Source organism: Ixodes scapularis, unplaced genomic scaffold, assembly GCF_016920785.2.
Source record: "Ixodes scapularis isolate PalLabHiFi unplaced genomic scaffold, ASM1692078v2 PGA_scaffold10__122_contigs__length_95168666, whole genome shotgun sequence".
Lineage (NCBI taxonomy): Eukaryota > Metazoa > Arthropoda > Arachnida > Ixodida > Ixodidae > Ixodes > Ixodes scapularis.
This window is the reverse complement of record NW_024609836.1, coordinates 31,617,146-31,633,621: the sequence shown is the minus strand read 5'-3', so window position 1 is coordinate 31,633,621 and position 16,476 is coordinate 31,617,146. Positions and strand designations below refer to the sequence as shown.

The following is a 16,476-nucleotide window of genomic DNA, read 5'->3' as shown; positions in this document are numbered from 1 at the left end:
TGACCAGTGTTCCGGGGCTTCTAGCTATAGTAGGCGCCAGCGTTTTCGCGGCGTAAGCGAGGACAAGACTGCACAAAGCACACAAAATGCAAGCGTGTGATCAAGCCTAAACGACTGGCTGCGCAAAATAAAACGCCCGTGGCAGTGTCATGGCGGCCACAGAGCCGTTTATGCCGCGCTTGGGTTCCATGGGCGCCGCTTTTGCCCTTTAGCGCTGCACCCGCGTGGGGAAAAAAGAAGGCTTCGGCGGCAGTGTGGAGACCGCTGCCGCTGTTTAGACTCGGCAAATATTGGGTCGCGGGCTGCGGCCGAGAGCGAGGCCCCGGGGGCGCCGCCGAGACAGTTGCCACTCACGTGCCCCTGCTCGCCAAAGAGGTGTTATTAATGTTGACTCTCTCTCTCCCTCTCTCTCCGGATCCTTTTTTCTCATCCTCCTTCCCCTCGCCATCCTCTCATTGCTCATCCGAGTTGACCGTAAAACGTATAAACGCAGCAACTTTGTGACGGGTATGCCGCAGGTGTGACGCGGTATACGTTGGCCGATAGTGCGAAGCTTGAAATCCGCCCCCCCCCCCCCCCCCTTTAAAACCGGAAGCTGACAGTGCGGTGAAAGCTTCGTGCTTGTTGGACCAATCGTGCGTGTTTTCTTTCACCACGTGACCGCGCTCCTGGCTTTACATAATCACGGAGGTCTGGATCAGGTAATGTGGGGGGATCGAGTGGCTCCCACTGCACTGTCAGCTTAGCTGTTCACACGTATGCTACTATGCTATACTGACAGCTTAAAGGGAGGATGCAACGATTTTTGTATTTTGCGCAAATACCGCTTAGAACGGATCCTTGACGTTAATGACCTGTGAAACACTCGTTCGTTTTTCACCACACGCAATCCAAGTCGCAGAAAAGATTAAAGAAAGACTAGCAGCTTTCATTCCCTCAACTCGCAGTCAGAACAAGCGGCCACGTGATCTGGAGCCGATTACATGCCTCCAATGTTGATCATAGCCGCGCGCTGGGGTTGGCAAGGCACAGGACACGCGCTCAGTTCCAGACATTGTTAGGGTTCGGCTTATATCGTCATTGCAGCGATTGGACACGGGCCCGAATGCTTCTTGAGCTATCGATTATCACGAGGCCAAATCCCACACAATGCTCGGGTCCAGTCAATGAGCCGCATTCAGATATCGTCACTGGAGGGTACTGCGATCCCCCTGTTACGTCATCAAGTTTCGCGAAGGAGAGATTGAACGAAAACGCTCGCTTTTGTCCTTGAAATTACGCCTCAGCGAAGGAGTTTCTTGGCCAGTGGCGTTGCGTGCGAGTGTCCTTGAGCCCCATAGTGCCAGTAAGCTCGTGTAAAGTGAAGAAAACATTCCAATCGAATATCGTTGCACCGCCCCTTTAAGAAACGAGTGATCTGGCAAGTCTGGAGCCATCGTATTATCGCTCCCCACTCATTCAGTCGGTGGCCATAGCGAGGCCGTATTGCTGGGTTTTGCGACGTCATCTACCGGAGGCCCGCGCCCGGGTGCCGATTGGACACGTCAGCGCTCGGCTGGAACTCGTCACGTCGCTGATTGGACGCGAGTCCAAGCCGATCGCTGACGTAGCGCTCGAGTACAGTCTGTGGCCCGCGCAGGCCTCCGGTGTATGACGTAGAAAATAATAATAGTTTATTTCCACGAAGCATGGTGGAGCATAGGGTAAAAGCCTCAAAGGAGAGAAAATCCAGCGGTTTAACACCACAAAGACACGGAACACGAGGAATCCTCTCGTTTCTTTATCTCTTTAACGCTAAAGCGAGCCAAAATATGAGATCACAACACGAAACGACTTCAGAATCCTCTGGAAGAGTTAGAAGATTGGAGCTGTAGCCAAGCAATTGAAAATAACCATCAGGCGGAGTCTCCATCTTCTCCCTGCCGTTTTACCCTCCCCAATTTCTGTTTTCAAACTGTTATATACATATAAAAAAAAAATAAAGGTACAGGGCACGAATTCGACAGAACCTCCAATGGCGCAGTCCAAAATCCAATCCCCATATGCCTCTCGCGCAGCACAGACGACGATCTGCCGGCCCGTACAGACACGCACACCCGATGAAACTCCGCAGCAGGCGGCAGCGGCGGCCTCCCTTCTGCTTATCGGCAGAAAAGAATTAAAAACAAAAAAGTATCTCTCATTCTGCTCCGAAAAACAACAACGCTGCGCAGGAGATCCGGGAACGGCCGTCGAGCAAAAAAACGAAGAGATCAAACCAGACGCCAGAAACCTCGAGAGAGAACCGCCGTGCTGCAGCAAGCGAGCGAGCGAGCAAGCAGCCCGTATTCTGCCGGCAGTTTCTTCCCCGTATACGCGCGGGCCGATGGAGCTGCTGCATCTCGCAAGGCCGTGGCAGAGCCGAGAAGCAGCATGGGGGCCCGCAGCGGGTGTTCCGTCTCGGCGTGGCGTCCCGCTGGGCCGTACGCCCCTTCGCCCTCTCGCCCTCCTCCTTCGTCGTCGTCCCTGGGCTGCCGATGTCGGCTGCCAACAGCGGCGTTGTTTGGTGCTGCCACCCCGGGTCTCTGTCTCGGTCGTCGGTGTCCCAAACGAGAGCGCGACGGGCTCTGCGCCGCGAAGACAAATGAGGGGGACGAGGGGGCCTGGACAGCGGTGGAGGTTTCCGTGTCGTCTGCGCGTCACCCAGCGTCACATTTTTTTACCATCGCCACGTCGACCGAAAAACAACAACGAACTATGATTATAATCTAAACCGTGACACACGGAGCAGTAAAACAACTGACAAGACGAGACAAAGTTTCAAAACTATCGTTTCGAGCTTACTCGAGGTGCTCCAGAAGTCTGTAAGCAGTGACAACTTCCGTGTTTTATTTATTTTTTTGTTCTGCTCTTTTAATTGTTTGCAGCAGTCAAAATGTTTTGTTTTAGATGATGGTGTTTCCTGACCAGCTCGCCTGCACACTTTGGCTTCTTGAAAATATGATCTCTACACCGAACACGCGATGCAAAACCGCAGACAAACGGACGACAAAAGGGCAAACACAAACGTCTCAACTGATATATATGCAGCCAATTTTATTCGGACATCGTGTTTTATATGCCACATTTTCACACAACCTCTACAAAGTTTGCACACGTTCAGACAGCTATCTGGTGCCTGGAGCGCGTCTTCAGGACTGGTGCGTTTTAGGGTCCTATCCCACTCGTACATCAAAAGCGCTCCCGAAGCGGTAACAGAAACCCTCACAGAAGCCGGAGTGTCATGCTGGCGAATGTCGCGATCCTAGAGGTACGTCGTAGAAACGCTGGGGAAAAGCACGAGTGAACGCGAGTGTGACTGTCGTCGCGGCATCCCAGCGACTTGCAGCAGAACAGGCGTCTGACACAACCACCACAGTTGCTGGGACGCCGCCAGGTTCGCGACCGGCGACAGCGATGCCATTCTATGACGTCACCAGGAGGAAAATCAGGGGCCACATTTTCGGACGCGGTGAACCTCCGTGACACCATAATGGAGCCGACGCTGTTCTCCATAAGCCAGTGGCGTATGGCATATATAGTTTTGCACCATTGTCTATATTACGGAAGTCAGCGTTGGCTGTATCACTGTGTGCAAACTCGATGGTGGTCATGTGAGAGTGTGGCATATGAAACATGAAGTCTGAAGAAGATCTATTTAGCAGCGGTTGAGACGTGTGCGTTTGCCTCTTGTCGTCTGTTCGTCTCCCGTTTTGGAGTCATATGTGAAACATGGGCTTGTTTGTAAACAGCATCATAGACAGTTTTCGTGGAAACACGTACGCTGAAGCAAATCTCTTAAATGTTTGACTAATTATTAGGCCTGTTCTCCTTCGCTGAAGCGGACAATCATTTGTTCGAACATGACAGGCTACCGGTTTGCTTCCAAATACACCACAACTCTTCTTCGGATACGCCTTGGAACGCAGGCACTGGTGAGTGCCTTCGGGAGAAACAGGCAACTCTTTACATATCCAGCACACACAAACAAAAGGAAAGACAGCCATTTAAAGGGAGCTTGCGTGAACTGGAGGCAGCGTGCCGCTCCTTGATTTCGTCTTCGCCTTCTTCGCACTGGAAGAGGAGGAGGCAAATGCAATGAGAATGACAAAAGCGACGGAAAGGAGGCCTAAGCGCCCATTTCTATGCCGACCCCGCCGGAGGTTGGCAGCAGGCAGCCCCGGTGTTTGGCGAGTCTATCCCTTTTCAAGCAGGGAGCCCCCTAAAGGCGGGTAGGTAGGTGGCGCCCCTAGCGGCCGTCCCAAAAAGCTGCGCGCCGGGCCACGCTCACAAAATCACACGCTGGCAGCACGAACCCAGTCAAAAAGGGGGCTCCCCTCCTAAATCTCCATCCAATCCCCTTGCGTGGAATAACCGCACGTGCAACAAAAGCTTCCGCTGCCACCCGGACAACAAGAAAAGCCGAGAGCGGCGATGCCTTCTTTGTGCGCATGCGTGAACCGAGAGTCCGTCCGCGGAGTCGCGCTGCGTAGCGTTACAGACCCGGCTATTACGGGAAAGAAGACGATCATTAGCATGAGCGTAGAAGGTAGTACGCAACATAAGCGTGCGTCACAAGGCGACAAGCGACGCCTTCTGCTTAGGGGGAAAGGAGGAAAGCATGAAAACGATGTTTAACACCCCCCCCCCCCCCCCCCCCCCCCCCCCCCCTTCTTTTCCTTCAGCGGTGTGTCCCCTGACTAAAGTCTGCTTTGATGCGAGCCATCGGGGAGGCTTGGCTCGGCTTCTTTTCTGGGTCTGGGACGTTTAGAGCGACGCTTGTTTGTTGGCCGGGGCTTTGGCTTCGCCTTGCCTCTCTTACTTTTCAGATGGGACGGGTGGGTCGTAGGCAGGTAGGGGACCACTCCTAGCTAATGATAGACATCGGCAGGGCCTCGCCGCTCGCGCTTATAATCCCCCGAAAATGTTTCGTCAGGGAGTCTCCCGAGAATGTTTGCTTCTTGTGTATGCTTGGGCTCTTTGCGTCTAGTTCGTTTTGGGCCTCTCCATCTGCCGCTGTTTGTTTGTTCGTTGTTGTGCGAGGTTGGAAGCTAGCAAAGCGGGCCGATCAGAATGTGTAAGAGGGCGATGGTGCACCAGAGAGAGAGAGAGAGAGGGTTGGCCGTAAACGAACCAGACGAGGGAAGGGGGGCGGCAGGTTTCTGAGGAACCAGAGCCATGCCCCGCCCGTCCCTCAGCTGATAGTGAGCTGGGAACTACGTGCTCGTTGAACCAGTCATGCGTGTATCGTCCGGCACGTGATCATCGCTCCCACTCATAAATACTTGCAGAAAGCGAGGGCGCGTGATGAATGGGAGACATTTGATTGGTCCCGCGTGCCTGTAGCTCACACTGCGCTGTCAGCTTAGGGGTGAGCGGAGTGTACAGGCATCACTCGTGCGGCGAGAGCATCAGCGTGCCTTTGAGACACGAGCGAGACGAGGAGCTGTTCAAGATGAAGATTCGTTTAGGGGAGAGCGGGAGCTAGGGGAGAGGGAAAAATGATTGCGAGGACGCTGGTTCGTCTCGCCGCGGAAGACAGTTAAATACCTTCAGGTCTCATTGCCCCGCGCATACGGGGTGTGGAACCTGAAGGAGGGCAAGGAGGAGGATCGGTGCTTGTTTCGGGGAGGAACGCTGTTTAGATTCATAGCCGCCGAGGATAATGGAAGCATATTCTCACCAGTGTACTTGGCCCTTCTGCGCGCGCGGTAAGAAGAAGTGCTTGACCCCTCGGGCCGTTCGCTCGGGGAAGGCGTGTTACGTTTGGGTTCGGCACGCTATATGTCGCCCCGTAATCGCTTCTGGAGCATTTTGTAGCATCGTAGTTTGTGGTTCCAAAGATGTGTAGCTGATAACAAAACCTTGGGGATTGTTTGTGAGTCGTACGTGAAGAGTCAAAGCTCAGTTTGTCGTTATTTCTTTAGACAGAGTAAAGTCCGTCTGCCAGAGTGTTTTGCGTCATCGTTCCACGCTCTGAATGAAAAATTTTGCCAGTTCAGTAAGACTGCTAGCCTGGGGTTTTAACGTGAATCCCGCAATCGTGGAAGTGCGATGCTCATCCAGATCCAAGAGGTCAGGGGTGGAGATTGAGCCCAGGATCTCTGGTGGCTACAGCGTGAGTTTTCGCCCCACGTGATCCGAGCTGTAGTGAGTTATCACACTTGACCACCGATCCATTTCTTTTTTATCGTCACATTTTTACAGGAATCAAAGAATCACGGTGCACGACACAGACCGTATCTTAACAAATCAATGCCAAATTGTCTGCTCTCTGTAGATAGGTTTAGTGATTTAATTCCTGAGAGCTACGACGATTCTTTTGGGCGATGAGTATCTCACTCCAAGAGATTACATTGTGTTGTAATATAAAATGTGACCCGAGGAGGAATAAAGCATCTTTGCTTTCCTTCTCCTGACGAGGTCACTTCCTTTTCGGCCCTATTATAAAACATTTGAGGCGACGGCCGCTTTTTTTCGCGAATCCTCGACCGTCATCGTCAAAGACAACGAAATTTGGGGTGGAGTCCTCGTTGCGTGGCGGCCGAATACGAAGTTATCGACGACAGATCTGACTGTACTATTTTCTTCCAAGCTTCGTCCAAAAAAACAAAACAAAAAAACATGGAGTTTTTCAGTCGGCCGCCGTTTCCTCGCAGTCTTAAACACGCACCGGCGGAGACTTTATCGCCCTTGTTTAAGCTTCCAACTGAGCACGAGGAGGGCCTGCGGTACACACATAAGAGGCCACAAAAACGCGCCGACTCTGCTCTACTTCGTTCACCCCTCAGCTGTCAGTGCAGTGGAAGCTGCGCGCTCGTTCAACCAATCGTACGTCTACCTTGCGCCACGTGATCGCGCACAGAGAGATCGCTATCAGACGATGAAAGGAGGGTGGTAGCGGTTAATTGGCCGGGCGAGTACGTGTAGCTCCCACCACACTGTCAGCTTAGAGGGTGCCTTGTCGTTGTCGTTGGCGGATAAACATCGGGCCGTCGCATACGCGCCAGTGAAATACTCGCGCACGGGGACGGCGTGCGCATGCGCAGCAAGATAACAAGCAAGGAAACACGAGCGAACAACCAGAGTAACCGCAAGAAAATAAAAAAGAAAAAAGAAAACGTGTCCCCGCAGCGAGTCGTGAAGTCGTTGAACTAATCCGATCCCAGAGGACGTTCCGGTAGGCATATATGAACGAGGCGCTCGGCATTCAACCGGGTATTCATGAGTCGCCTCTTTTCTTGCGCCGATGGGTTTAACGACATTGATTCCGGTTTGAACTGTGAACGCGGCCGTGGTCCGTAGCAACGATGCTTTATGCAAACGAGGAAGGCGATACTGCTACCTTATTGTTATTTTACTGCGTTTTTTTTTCTTCTCTCTCTCTCTCTCTTTTTCTGCGTTCAGATATATACCTGCGTCTCCGGGCGTTTATGGCCTCGTTTCCGCGGCTCAGGCATGCATAATAAATCGGGTCGCCGTATATATGTAAGGAGTCCGTGCACGTGAAACGGTCAGCCAGCTTTAACTGGCGTTGACGCGGACAATCGTGTCCAACCGGATCTTCTATAAACAAGCACGCTCGATCTATATACCCTATTCCCCACGATGATATACCTTCACGGTCGGCGGCGAATCAGTTCGCGGTCCTCCACGCGTGACATCTCTGCTTGCGACTCAAGAGCGCGAGCTGATTCGCCGATTACAAATGAACCGGTCTGGTCAGTCAGGCTGCCCAAACACCGTACAAAAGACAGTCCTCAGCCACCGTTTCAGGCGTGTTGCTTTATTTCACTCCCTGCATATTTATCACAAAAAAAAAAAAATAGTTTGCAGCCGTGTTGGAAGCACACACCACCCAACGAGGCTTGTTCGCAGATAAATCTGTCATCAGGCACGTAGCCAGGATTTTGTTTCGGGGGGGGGGGGGGGGGGGGGGGGGGGCGCCCATGACAAAATGCTGTATGAGGGGGAGGGGGGAGAGGAGGTCCCAGCAAAATGGAAGAGTTCGAGGGGGGGGGGGGGGGGGAGGGGGCCCAGGCCCCATGTGCTCCCCCCTGGCTACGTGCCTGTCTGTCATCATGCCCGCGGAGAACTCCACGTCTTTTGTAATATGTACGAGCAGTGCGACTGGGGCTTTAGAAGCTGGTCCTGCGAATGGGCGCTCCACGGCGTCATCTCGTCATGAGACAACTGTTCAGAAAACAAGAACCAGCACTGGGTGTGGAGAAAAAAAAAGCATAGTACTTATATTCACCTTTTTTACATTTTGTTTGGCGACAAACTTAGTGGCGCCCTCTATTGGGTAGCCCCGGCACACTTCCGGTTGAGGTACATTTCTTACTTTTTTTTTTTTTTACTCATCATTATTTTATTGTAAGAGTGTAAGACAAAATCCGCGGGGCGTCTCTTTCTGATGTCATGCCTCGGGCCCTCGCTCCTTGCCTTCCGTCGTGCTTTGGCCGCCTGTGCACACCCGAAGGTCACGCGTCACCGACGTGTTCTCGAACGTAGGAAGCTCGCACTATGCGGAGCGCAAGTTCGTCTGCTTCTTGTGGCAGGGGTTGGGGTAACGCCAGAACGCTGAGCTCTGATTGGCTGTGAATGAAGGATAGTGGGTAGACGTCAAGGCAGCTTGGTTTGAGGTCCACTGACTATTATCCAATCAGAGCTCGGCGTCTTTCTGACGTCACCACAACCGCTGAAAAAGAAGCAGACGAACTTGCGCTCAGAATAAAGACGGGACGACAGAAATACCTCCCTCCTGCCGTCCCTTTCCTTACTGTGATTTGACGAATACTGACTGAGGACTAAGCAATGCAGGTTCTTCGAGACGAAACTCATCAGCTCCGCCCAAAATAATCTGTCTCTTCAGTAAAAATCAGCGTTCATTCGGCCGATGAGTGATCATTTGTCTATTGTTGGAACGGAACTCATTGTTATCACCTGGTTTCTCGTAATATCGTTTTGCTATGTTACTGCTTAATTCTAATTTCATTATTACTCTTTCTGTAGTCGTTGTTGCGTTCTTGGTCTGTGATCGCCTCGAGTACGTAGATAGACACTTTCCTTACACATACCTTTGCTTTGCTTACCCGTACTTTGTTTTTCTCGTTCTTTTCGCGATGTGACAGCCGTGAGTTTTAAGGCCCGTTCACACTCTTGCGACCGAGTAAGACCGAGAGAGACCAGACCGGTTTTTAAGCCTCTTGCGACGTCTTAGGACCGCGGATGCGCTGCAGCGGAGCTGGTCCTAAGAAGTCTCAAGAGGCTTAAAAGCCGCTCTGGTCTCTCTCAGTCTTACTCGATCGCAAGAGTGTGAACGGGCCTTTAGAGTCCGTGCGACCGAGACGGGGCCCGGTGAAGGAGTCTAGCGGCCGCTTGCCACCTCTCCTCCTTCTTCCGTACGAGGACGAGAAGGAAAAATGAGGATCGTTGGCGGTTTACGACCTGTAAAAGAGGCGGCAAACAGAGGTGCGTTCTTTCCTGCCGGCAAAAGCGAACGAACGAATGCAAGGAACGGCCCGAGCAAAGCAGCCGGCCAACACAAGCGCGAGAACGAGAGAAGAGGATGACGAACCGAGAAAGAAGTGTGAGTCGTGAGAGACGTGTACCCGAACCGCGGCTGGCCGCCGAGGCAATAAAGCGAGGAAAAAATAAAAAGATAAAGAAACAACATCCCCCAGTTGCAACGACCACAACAACACCACACAACTATAAACCGCAGCAACATCAGCGGGGTACCGTCAAGACATGCACGACGTAGATGAGATAATCATCTTTCTCTCCGGTTATTTTATCTCCTTTTATTCGAACGCTTTTTTTTTTTTTCTTTTTTGTTGTTGTGAATTGCAGTCTTCGATAATCTCGGCTGAGTTTGAGGATTAGCGGATGCTCGCACGTTTTGACCTTCCCCTCCTCTTCCAACCATGCGCGGCCTGCATTTTTTTTTTTCTTTTTCTTAGGTTTGTTGGTATATTTTTTATTACCTTCTTCTTGCCCTCGGTTGGTTTTACACCGAGCGCGCGTATGTGTTTCTTTGGGCACACACGCGGTCATGAATCGTCGCCTGTTCTTCCTGCGTGCACGGACCCTCTTGCGTATTGGTATCTGTTTCTTTCTTCTTTCTTTTTTTACGGCGTGCTCCGACTCGTCGGGAGTCGTGACTTTCGTGCGGTTATCTCCGTGGCTTCTTATGCTAATTCCGCGGTCGCTCGGGGTCCTGCCGCGGAGTCGTTATGATCCTAATCGTCGACCGAGCGGCGGGGGGCACGGTGCTCCGGTCATCGCGGCCTGGGACTTCCTTCACGAGATCGGACTGACCTTGCAGGCGACGACCGTTGCCTCCTTCGCCGCGTGTGCGTGTCTAGATTGATGCCCGGCTCCCCCCGATTGAAAGTTTCCGACCGACTGGGGAAGTCTTCGGAGCGCGTGACGTCATGAGATGCGCCTTGATCTCGCGCCTATACTATGTTCCGTTTCATCCTACGATGTACTAAAGCCCAATGCTACAGGCGGCTGGTTCCAAGCACGAGCCTTTTAGAAACTAAATGGGATATTGGCTCCGTCGTACGTATCAGTACGCCAAGACGCGTCGTGCGGAAGCGAGTTTTTTGTCTGCTTATCGAGCCCTCGCAGCGGCTCTGTCTGTTTGCTACTAGTGAACACTACTGAAGGGAATAAACACCGTCTGGAAGCAATGTGGCTTAGAGAACCCTGGATAAAAACAAGTGACCATTAAGAAACAAAGATCAATTGAATTGAGTCTTCCACACGGGAGCGCATGTGCGGACGACGTGCGGAAGGAAGATGCGGGTCCGGGTACTTACACAAAGATTGGATTGGATTGGATTTGTTATGACTAAGGCAAAACGGTTTTATGTCAGTATTGCCTGCGCACCCTCCAACTTCCCGAAACAGTTGACATGTTTACAAAGTATGGCCATGAATGTTCATAAAACTAAATACCATCTACTTTTACTCCAGCAATATGAAATAGTGCCCTATCTCAACAGAGAACCATATGCGTAAGATTAGTGCTCTTCCTAATCTGTGTATCGGAATTTCTCTCGCGCACTCTTTCGCAATGCGGATGCTAGCTTTTCTGAGGTGGTGCTCCGCCCGCCAGCCCTCGGGCTCTAGTCCATCGTAGGGTGAGGCGGCGTATAGCTTGCAAGGCCGTGGTGCTGGAGCTTGTACGTCAACTGCAGCGGGCCAGCGTACGAGTTGGACAAAAGTACTGCCCCGAGTCCCACTAGGGCGACAAACAGAAACCACCGACAGAGACAAGCCTCAGACACGTGCAGCACGCACGAGAAGGTATATTTGTCGGGCTTGCAATCGCTCGTGTTTACTTTACGAGCACGACGAGTGATCCCCAAGCCTGCCAAAGGTAGCATTCGTTCTTCACGTGCATGGTTGAGCATAGGAGCTCGCTAGGGTTCGAGGCTTGTCGGTGTGGGTTGTTTCTGTTTGTCGCTCTAGTGGAACTCCGCTATTACGCGGCACTCGTGTTCAATCTGCCCCTCCACCACTACGATCTCGCTATCTGTATGCTCGTTTTTACCTCAAGAAAGAAAGACAAGCAAAAAATAATAAACCGTTTGCGAGAAGCAGTTCTTACAAGATTCGGTTATCGGAAAAAGAAGGGATGCTTGTGGCGTTTGAAACATGTAGGACTTGATAGGATGACACATGCCTAATCTAAAACGCACCTACCGTATGTCTCATTTATTTACTTAAAAGGGGAAATTAGGAAGCCTCCGCGAAGAGCCGAACTTTTTCTGTGGTTCTTGACGTGAACAAACGAGTACGGGAGGTGTTGCTTGTGCAGGCTATACACTCTAAGAAAAAATGGAGGAAAAAAGTAGCAACGGCGCGTCTTCCTCCCTTCTACTCACGCGCCCCCAAGCGGACGCGAGAAACAGGAAGGAACGAAACGTTTTTCTCCTTCTCCAGGCAGACGGGAGAAAGCTTTTGCCCACCCGACTCGTCTTCTTTCGGTTTCGTTCTTCGAGCAGGTCGCGCACGTTGTTTAATAAATAGCTGTTGAGTTGATTGAGCTTCAGCGGCAGCGAAAGCCGCCTGTAATTTTGTCTTCTAGTCTAAACGTGCAGAACATTTCGGTTGCATTGACGTTTTTATCATTAATTTTATGAAACGAGCAAACGAAGCCGCTAGAAACAGCCAAGTTCCGGAGCAGTGCCAGCAGCGCCACGTACACTGGGGGATGGCCGTCTCCGGATTGCGGGACTCGCGCGGCACGGAACTACGGTCACTACAGTAGCGAAACCACGCAAAACTGTCTCGACGTTTTCGACGTTATGGAAACCACAGGAACTGCGTCCAAGACAGGCAGGTTTTGCTGCCGGCTGCCTGGGTGCCTTCCGTGCTGAGTTCAGTTGTTTTCCGATGCCGAGTGCAACCGGCGTTCAACGTGGTTCTGTATTTGTGCGTGTCAGCAACATAGCTGCAACATCGTGATGGCAGTGTTGGGGGTTGTGAACAGAAGACTGGAATTATCGCCGATGTAACCTTGTGTTCGTGTATCAGTGGTGTAACAACAATATGAGATCGTAAACTGTCGGGCATTGATACCGTTGGTCGGGCCGTGATCTGAGGGGGCGGGGTGTCACAGGTTGACATTCCGCTTTACATTAAAAAGTTTAATACCACTTGAGGGATTACGTGCAATCGATCAACGTGCGGATAGTCATGTTGGAACGCTGGTCTTAACAGTAGAAGCTCCTATCGCTATCGTACAGTGGCCAATGTGACTGTCGGAATTGTCTCGTCTGCGAGAGCGATTGCGCTCTGGGGCAAGGACTGAACAGTACGAAATCGTGACGGAAAGTACGTATATTTACAGTATGGAATTTCGGCATTAAAAAAATAGTAGGCAAAATCGAAAAAAAAAGCTACCCTTTATTTTGCTGTTTAAATATGCTACGGTTCCTGGAGAAACTGCCCTCCAAGTGGCGCGCTGGCATGAGCGCTAGAAGTTTTCGGGCTCGCCACGGCGTAGCTCCGTACACTTAACACCTGCCGCAAGTCGTAGCTTTGACTGCATTCAAGTTGATCGAAAAGCGATTTCTCAGCCCGTGAAGTATCACTTCCAGCTGAGTGAATATCCGCTCTACAGAGATTAATTCAAGACGGCAACTGCTGCTTTGCGCGAACAGCACAAATAGAAAAACCAATAGAAATACAGGCTACGACGTGCCGTGTGTGGAAACAAACTCATGGCTTCCAACGGCATTGGAGCGGCTTGATTTATTGGCTTTCAAATAATTACGGCATGATCGAGCGTTTACTTTTAATAAGAGATTAATCCCCTGGGCCATTCAAAATACTCTCAGAGGTATGGCATTGCTGAGAAAGAATTAACATACTGGGAATATGTTTTATTGCTTAGGGAGTCACCGAAAAGTTCCGTACGTTCAAAACGACCAGTATAAAAGACAGAAAGGCAGAGCACGGGTGTAGTGTTCGGGTTAGTGTGGTGTTCCGTTGTATTGATATTTGTGTGTGCCGTGTATGTGCTCAATGTATGATGCTTGTAATAAGCGTAATGTGTCTATAGTAGAGGATCCCCAAGCGCAGTAGTGGCCTGAGAAGAGCAAATTATTTTTTGAACATGAATTGGGCGGTCTTTAGCGCCACCTAGCCTAGCTACTTTCAATTACTCTGCTTGACCCCGCCATCTGGTGGCTAGCGATTTAACCTTTCACGCTACGCGATAAACAGCGGCTTCGAGTTTGTTCTTTCGAGAGCGGCTTTTGGTTTCGCGGATTGAGTTCGCCCTTCTCCGTGATGTGCGGTTGACGAAGGAATTGTGACTCGAGGAACACCAAAGGTAAGACGCAAAGTGCGCGAAGTAACTGGGTGTCGGTTGTCTCCGTTTAACATAGCAGTGCTGTCGACGAAACGACTGAGTAACTGCTTTCGTAACGCAAGTTTCTGTACCTGTGGGGGGAATCTGGCTTCGGAAATAAACACAGCTCACGGAAAGCTCGTGTTACGCTTTTATTTGCTGCTCCTCTCGTCCCGTACAAGAGACGTAGCGTCCTCGTCAAGCCTTGTGGGGCTCGATTTGCTCGATTCGGGGCCGCCATATTGAGATGCAAGCGATGGAGGAACTTTGCTCCCCTGCTTCAGGGACGAAAGTTTCTCTCTTTTTAAAGGAACATAGGTTACAAGACCGTTCCTCCCCTAAGGGAGGACTATCCATACCCTTTTTTCTAAGAGTGTATGACTGTATATGCTTTACAATTGACCAAACTGACCCCAGGAAGACCATTGGTGCTATAATCGAATACGACCAATTATAGTGAAACTTTTCTTTTTTAATCTCGTTTCGCGTAGACCAACGCTCCTCGGCTCTCGCGCTTCTACCCCCCGTAGCGCTGAACAGAACCCATACCATGGAGCATGATAGCTTGTACAGCGACACGCCTCTTGCTTCACGGTCGTTCTTCGGGGTATACTCATGACTTCATCTTATTGGCTGTTCAATGATAATAGAATTCTCCCCACTTTACACACTTACTTTTAAGTTGTCAGCGACCGTTAATTGTACTAGTAAGTAATAATTTTAAACACTCACACACCAATTGCTTTGTTTTTTGCTGGCTCTTAGTTTCTTGTTCCAACATAAGTATAATAACGAGATTTGCTCATTCCCATAATATATATATATATAAAGACACATTTAGTAATCATAAAAAAATAGTATCTAAGAGTCATCGCTACTTCCATCGTCATCGTCGTAGCGGAACAAATTCGGATCCGAATTCAAAAGGGAAATGGTCCAAGACGGAAGCCAAACCGGAAACCGGAAGTCACCGAAAGGCTGAGAGGGGGAGGAAAAAAAAAAACGGATGGGAAGTGGCGTTATGTCTTTCCTTCCTTCCGGCAGAAGATGACCTCTCCTCTCTCTTCCTCCTCCCCCGCAGCCTCTTCTCCCCCCCCCCCCCCCCTTTTTTTTCTTTATTTTTACTCCCCCAGACAGAAGCTCTGGAGTGCCCGACACTCATAAGTGGCCCATAAAACTTGGAGGCCCTCTCGGACCGTTGTTCTGGCAACCCTCCTACCCATAAAATGCCTCCGGATAGTCTGTGCACCCTCGCATCCTCTCTCTTATGGAACTTCGTTGAGTACACCCGCATCGTGCGTTTAAATATAGTCCGCTTTCGAAAGGGAACTACTTTCAGCTACGAAAAACGCTCTCTAGACTCTGTTTCACATTGTGTTGTACCGCAGGAAAGGCTACAAGCGCGAGATCCTTGCTTTAGGGCACATCTCGGCGGCACAAGCTCTCTTGCACCAAGGGCAGCTGAAAACGCAATGAGCTCGCGCTTCTAGCCTTCGCTGCGGTACAACATAACGTGAAACGGAGTATACACTCTGTCTCCTTCATGAAATCTACTATTATACTTCGTCTCACCTTAGTATAGACTAACTGCGAAGGCTGTGCAAGCGCAGCGGGTAGCCTTCACTGTAGCATCCGCTGCACAAGCGCGCGTGCAGCCGCCGAGGCTTTATCCATAGCAACTAGCTCGCACTTTTAGCATGCGCGGCTAACAATAGTCCATGCCAAGGTGAGACTAGCGGCGAGATGGTTTAGTGGCGCCCTCCTATGGTTACCTTTCGTGACGTCATTACCTTGCGAACAAGTTCGGTGGTGTTTGTAATTAGCGCGGTGGAAGCTTCAAATCATTGCGCTCTTAAAGCAACACTATACCAACACCGTCGAAATTGAAGTTCTTCCATTCGTCTTATTTCCTTCGATGAGAAATCCTTTGCTGACGTCATTCGGCGAACCGCGGAAGGCCGACCACAGCGACGCTTTCGATCTTGACGTCGCCAATATAGTTGTGCTGAACTTAAGAAAAAGCGTTTTGTTACCGCGTCTGAACAATATATCTTCTCTCCTCCTGTACCATCAATTAGTATATATTGCCGTTTCCAATAACACATTTCATTAATTTTTCTTTTCTCGAGTCCTCTGTGATAAGAAGTTTTCTGCCTCTGTTGTCATTATCGCGGATCAGGCTGTTTTTTTTTCTTCTTCTTCATTACTCATATTCATGTCCATTTTGCCTGTTATTAACAGTTGTGATTACTTTTTTTTTTAATTTACTGAGTTGTCCTACATATATATTTGACCTAAGTTCTGTATTTTTTGCGCTTTTTATATTATATTTATAGCGTTAACGTCCCCTCCCCCCCTCCATTTATGTAATGCTCTCAAGGGTCCTTTAGGTATAATAAATTAAATGAATAGTTCCCAGGAACAATTCCAGCCTCTTGCTTGAAGGTACAAATGGCTACGATAGCAACCAAACTGATATATTACTTTAATAGTGCCCATTTATTCTTCTCCCTAGGAAAGAGGGCGAAAATTAATGGCTAATCCTCTCGTGTTATCGCGTTAAATGTGCGGTCTGTGTTCAATTT

The 16,476-nt window shown here is 50.3% G+C and overlaps 1 protein-coding gene across 2 annotated transcripts in view; it reads left to right on the top strand.

Moving 5' to 3' along the window:
* LOC8029488 (homeobox protein Meis1) overlaps positions 1-16,476 on the top strand; it is a 356,592-nt gene that overhangs the window by 182,288 nt on the left and 157,828 nt on the right. The window lies entirely within an intron of this gene.